Below are 6337 nucleotides of genomic sequence, written 5' to 3' on the forward strand. Positions count from 1 at the left end.
TATCTTTATTTCCTCCTCCTACTCTTAAATAGTTTCATCAATACAATACAATTACATAATTATCCACGAGTGACCGAAATATTCTCCTCCTTGATCCTCAATAGACGGTAACCCGACCTTCAATCAATTTCTAAAAATACTTGCGTACCCTGTAATTAATCAAACAAGTGGTCACTTTAGAAAATACTCGTTTTTTGATGGTCACCTAATTCAACTATCTATAATCAATACAAAGCCTCAATGTTCCATCCATCTTTTAACTAACACCGGAGCACCCCATGATGAAATATTAAGCCAAATAAAATCCTCATTTAATAATCCTTGTAGTTGCTTTTCTAATTCCACTTACTCAAATGATATCTTTCTGTAGAGAGGCTTAGATTTTAGGATTGTCCCAAGGACCAAATCAAAAGCAAAATCACATTTGGAGGTAATCCAAACAAGTCATCCTGGGATACATTAGGCAAGGAGATAAATAATGTCCAATACTCTCAAAATAAAAGATCGGCTGATCAAATATGCAAAATGTGATCATTTGTTATATACCAATCCATACTGGTATGTTAGGAAGATAGCCAATCCATACCAAGTATAATATCAAAACTCCAAATCTCTAGGAGAACTAAATCAGCAAAAGTTCAAGTTCTCCAATAAGAATCAGACAAGAGGACCAGATTCAACTTCGTTATCAAAGAATCTCCAATGATCGTATTTACTTATAGCACATAATGTAGTGGTCTAGGTTGAATACCCAAGTGATAAGCAAAATATTACGAATCAAATCGTAGATTGGACCCATGGTCGAACAAATATTTGCATTCTTTCATAAACATGCATAATACCTTTGACCACTAATTTAGAAGTTTCAGAATCATATTCAGTGATAGCATACACTCTTACATGGGCTGATGATTTAGGAGGCAGTGACTCTTTCTTGTTGTTCAAAGGGCAAACTTTTATTTTATGATCCAACTTTCTACAAGCAAAATAGACTCCAATCACCCGAAAACACAAACTTGTTTCATAATTTAACTTGTAATTCACACATGATTAAGTCTTTGGTGGTGACTTTCCTTTTCAAATCCAAATGTCTTGACCCTCTTGTCATTACTTTCTGATTCATTTCCAATCATATTCTTATTGGTAAACTTGTCCTTATCATTCTTGTCACTGATCTCCAAAAATTCTTTTCATTGTTGCCAATAATAATCAGCCTCTACTTCCAATATAAGGTGGCAAAAGAAATCTTTTGATCATCAAAACAATTTTGTACATCAAATATTTTCTCTGTTTGCATCATTCATTTTTCTACCACCAATGAAATTAGGTCCACCATGCTTCCGCTACGCCACTCTGATTCAATATCCCCAATCAATCCATTCATTCCCCTTAATTAATCAGAAACAATGAAATAGGAGGACCAAATGTCCTCATCATCCCAGATTCCTAAAATACATCAAAGAAAATTTCCACCAATCACTATAGTTCATTAGACCTCAATATATTTTGCACGTCAACATATCAAATATTTCAGTAATCCTCAAACAATGCTCTGATACCACCTCTGTCACGCCCCTCAAAATATCCATGATTTTTAAAATTTTCATCACAAACCAATCCAGGATCCAAACTAACGTTTGAGGACACTGAAAACATTCTATTCATATTCACATCCATAAAACCTGTGCAGTTTATAATCATATATCACATCACTCGATAATTCACATTTATGGCAACCCAAGCCAACTTGACAAACATGAACAACATTTATAAATCCACAAGCTAAATAAATTATATAATCAGAACTCCAACTATTCACCACAAGTTCATATCACCATAAATTAGACTTAACATTCTGAAATTCCAAATAAGAGAGATCTTCTAACACTTTGACACAGTATATCCATTTCGGTTCATCGACAACATTTCATTACATACAAGACATACTTATACAACAATATCGTAATAACCAACCAGACTTGCCCATTATTCTGAATAGCTATCCACTGCCTCAGCCCAAATCAAACATCTCGAAGAGTGACAAGCTGACCTGAAAGATTTATATAACAACGGAGTGAGCCAAAAACGGCTCAGCAAGTGACAAAGCATATTCAGAACAAAAGGAACGGTTTCAAACGAGTAAGGTATCATAATGCAAGGCAGAATACAAGAATTCTCAAGGATACCATCTCAATAGATACCAAATCATACGTATCATGTCATTCAAAACATATTTGATCCATAACGAATGGGGCATAGAGTAATTGGAACATATCAATGGCAGATAGGACATTTCAGAACATATCAGTTCATAGCAAATGGAGCACAGAGTAATTGGAACATATCAATGGCAGATAGGACATTTCAGAACATATCTGTTCATAGCAAATGGAGCACAGAGTAATTGGAACATATCAATGGCAGATAGGACATTTCAGAACATATCAGTTCATAGCAAATGGAGCACAGAGTAATTAGAACATATCAATGGCAGATAGGACATTTCAGAACATATCAGTTCATAGCAAATGGAGCACAAAGTAATTGGAACATATCAATGGCAGATAGGACATTTCAGAACATATCAGTTCATAGCAAATGGAGCACAGAGTAATTGGAGCATATCAATGGCATATGAAATGTTCCGGAGCATATCAACGGCATATGGAACATTTCGAAGCATATCATCAGTGAATGAAGCATTTCAGAGCATATCGAAAACAAATATCGTACAGAAGCTCAAACGTCGTCTTTGACGTTGCAAACATATCAATCTTATCCAAAGCATGTACAGAAACGCATAACCAAAGCTCTGGATGTCATTCAAACATATAGAGGGTGTAGTGGGATCTCAGTCAGCAATATCCCACAAAGCGGGACCCCACAAAGCGGGCAAATAAGCGCATACCAGAATATCCCACAAAGCGGGACCCCACAAAGCGGGCAAATCGCGCATACCAGAATATCCCACAAAGCGGGACCCCACAAAGCGGGCAAATCAGCGCATACCTTTTACCATTTCTGGCAAAGATCCAGACGATCCCACACACCAGAGTACAAAAGGACAGTTTCAACAATAAGTAGCATATATCGGAAGCACACGCGGAACAACAAACGTACATGTGCCTTTACGAGTCAATCTGAAGTAAGCAATAATCTTTCACAAGTATATTCAGATTTGAAGGGAATTGAAAGCAAGGGCACATATGGAATCCAAGCAATCACAAATAACTCAATTCAATAAGAAGATTTGATGAATTCAATGTCCAAAGGAATGAAACTGGAATAGGCACATATCGAAAGCAAATGCGGAACAATAGGATATACATGTGCCTATATGAGTCAATACGATATAGCATAAACGTTACACAACAGTTTTCAAGAATGCAATAATTTTAAGGACAAGAGCATACAAGAATTCAAAGTAGTAATATAAAGCTCAATTGAATAAGAAGGCTAAAGGATATCAATTTCCAAAGGAATGAAACCAGAATATGAGAAATCGACCAAAGCTCGATTTCTGGCAGATTACAGAAGGCACATTGAACAAATGATTCAAACTATCAATCGTGCTCCAATTTACTCAGAAATAATCATTGGATAATATTTTCAGATAAGACAGGCTTCATATGAATTGAACTGTCCGACAGAGAGAGTTACAAATAATTTGGTAAGCAAGAGCCATAGAACAAAATCTCTGTTGGCAGAATTCATAATGTCAGATTCAACAGATAACTGGGCAGGTGTTTGGATTCCAAATCTTTCAATCCATATATCAAAGAAAGGTCTACGAGTCTAGTTTCCAATGAAATCAGTTTTGAACAAATCAGAGTTTCCAACAAAGACTTATAGGCAGCTCGGTATCAAAAGGTCAGAATCTCAAAAGTTGCACAGATTCGAATCGTTACGTTTAAACAGGAGATATAACAAATGCAAGGCTAGAACAATTCAAAGTTCCTCATATTCAAAGCAAATATAGAGATAAAAATGGCAGTGAGGAAAGATCAGGATACTTGCAATAAGACATATAAGAGCAATTATAGGAAAAACGATCAGGGAATTTGCAATAAGGCATATCAGAGCAATTATAGGAGAAACGAACAGGGAACTTGCAATAGAAAGGATTGAAACAAGCGGGAAACTTGCAATAAGAAATATCAAAGCAATTATAGGAGAAACGATTAGGGAACTTGCAATAGAAAGGATCGAAACAAGTGGGAAACTTGCCTTTCAAAGATTTCGATCCGAAGATCCAAGGAAGGTGCCAGCCCAAATCCTTCTACTTTTCCTCCGTGTCCTCTCTCTGTTTCGTTTTGTGCTCCCGTTTCCTTCCTTTCTTCGCAACTACACCACGTGTCGAACATCGAGGCACAGTCACCTGCTCTCTCTTACTCTCATTCCTTCTTTTTTTCTTTCCCAAACGCAGCTGCCACAGCCGCCGCCGCTGCCGCTGCCACAATCGCAGCCACGACCGCAACTGCGGTCACAACCACAGCCCCCTTCCACTGCACTATTTCCTTCTTCCCTTCTCTCGTTCCTACTCTTTCTCTTTCCCAAAAGCAGCTACTGCAGCTACTGCAGCCACCACCGCTGCCGCAGCTACCGCAGCCAACGTTGCAGCCGCAGCCGGAGTCGCAGCCACGGCCGCAGCCACCACACTCGCAGCCTCTTCTTCCTCCCCTGCTCATCTTCCTCTCCTTCTTCTCTTCCAACTGCAGCTGCCATCGCCGCAGCTGCCACCCCTTCTCCTCTTCCTCTCTTCTTCCTCTCCTTCCCTTTCTCTTCTTCTTCCTTTCCTTCTCTTCTTTCCCAGCCACAGCTGCAGCTGCCATCGCCGCAGCCGCAGCCCCTTCTCCTCTTCCTCTCTTCTTCCTCTCCTTCCCTTTCTCTCTTCTTCCTTTCCTTTTTCTCTTCCTCTTTCCCTGCCATAGCTGCAGCTGCCACAACCGCAGCCGCAGCTACTTCTTTCCCTTCTCCTCTTCCTTCTCCTTCCTTTCTTCTTCTTCTCTCCCCGCTGCAACTGCTGCAGTCGCGGCCGCAGCCACGGCCGCAACCTCTCCCTCCTCCCCTGCTCATCTTCCTCTTCTTCTTCTCTTCCAGCTGCAGCTGCCATCGCCGCAGCTGCAGCCCCTTCTTCCCCGGCGTCACACACACCCTCTCCTCTGTTTCCTTTGCAGGAAACAGAGGTATCACACCTCTTTCTCTTCCTCTTCTTCTTCTTCTCCTCTTCCCCTCTTCCCTTTTCCTCCCCAAGGCCACACATCTCCTCGCTGCAGCCTTGCCGCAGCTATCTTCTTCTTCTTCTTCTTCTTCTTCTTCTTCTTCCCTTTTCATCCTCAACGCCCCACACATCCTCTCCTCTGTTTCCACCTGCGGGAAACAGAGGTGCTGCAGCCCTGGCTGCTGCAGCTGCCTCTCTTTTCCCTCTTCTTCTCCTTCTCTTCTTCTCCTCTACCCTTTTCCTCCCCAAAGCCACACACCTCCTCGCTGCAGCCTTGCCGCAGCTATCCTCCTCTCTTCTTCTTCTTCTTCTTCTTCTTCTTCTTCTCTTCTCCCTCTTCTTCCTCTCTTCTTCTCCCCACGCCCCACAGCTCCTCGCTGCAGCCCTCGCTGCAGCCACCTCCTCTTCTTCTTCTTCTTCTTCTCTTCTCCCTCTTCTTCCTCTCTTCTTCCTCCTCTCTTCTTTTCCCTCTTCTTCTTCTTTTCTTCACTCCTCATGCCCCACCGCTCCTCTCTGTTTCTGGAAGAAACAGAGTGCGTGGGAGGCGGTGGGATAATACCGAATTTTCGGTTTTCCCCTTTTTTTTTCTTCTTTTTGCAACTTAGCAGTTTAGTCCTTGTAATTTTTATATTTACATATAGGTCCTCCAATTTACATATAAATCTTTATTAATAATTTTTAAAAGCGAGGGATATTACATTGGTGGTGCAGAAGGAGGCAGTGATGGCTGCAGCAACAGAGGAAGCTTTGTTTCTGCAACCATTGCAACGAGGGCTGTGGCAACTGGCGGCTGCAACCCAAGGGAAGGGGGGGGGGGGGGGGGGGGGGGGGGGTGGTGCGTGGCACACGGTGAGGGTTGCAGCTGGGAGGCGGGCGACGATGATCGAATGATCGGGAAGCAGCGGTGGCGGTGGAGAAAAAGGCAGCAAGCGTCGTCGCTGGCCAGGAAGTTGCGATTCTGGAGATGGGAAACAAGGTGCTCTATTTCTATCACACCACAGCAGGAGTCGCTGGTGATGCTGGCAACGGCGGTGTGGCGGTGAAGAAGGAGGCAACAGTGGTGGCGCGACTGGAAGCAGCATCACCAACGATCGCCGACGAGGGGAGGTCGAGCGG

The sequence above is a fragment of the Musa acuminata genome, chromosome BXJ2-8 (assembly GCF_036884655.1).
Source record: "Musa acuminata AAA Group cultivar baxijiao chromosome BXJ2-8, Cavendish_Baxijiao_AAA, whole genome shotgun sequence".
In the NCBI taxonomy this organism is placed as follows: domain Eukaryota; kingdom Viridiplantae; phylum Streptophyta; class Magnoliopsida; order Zingiberales; family Musaceae; genus Musa; species Musa acuminata.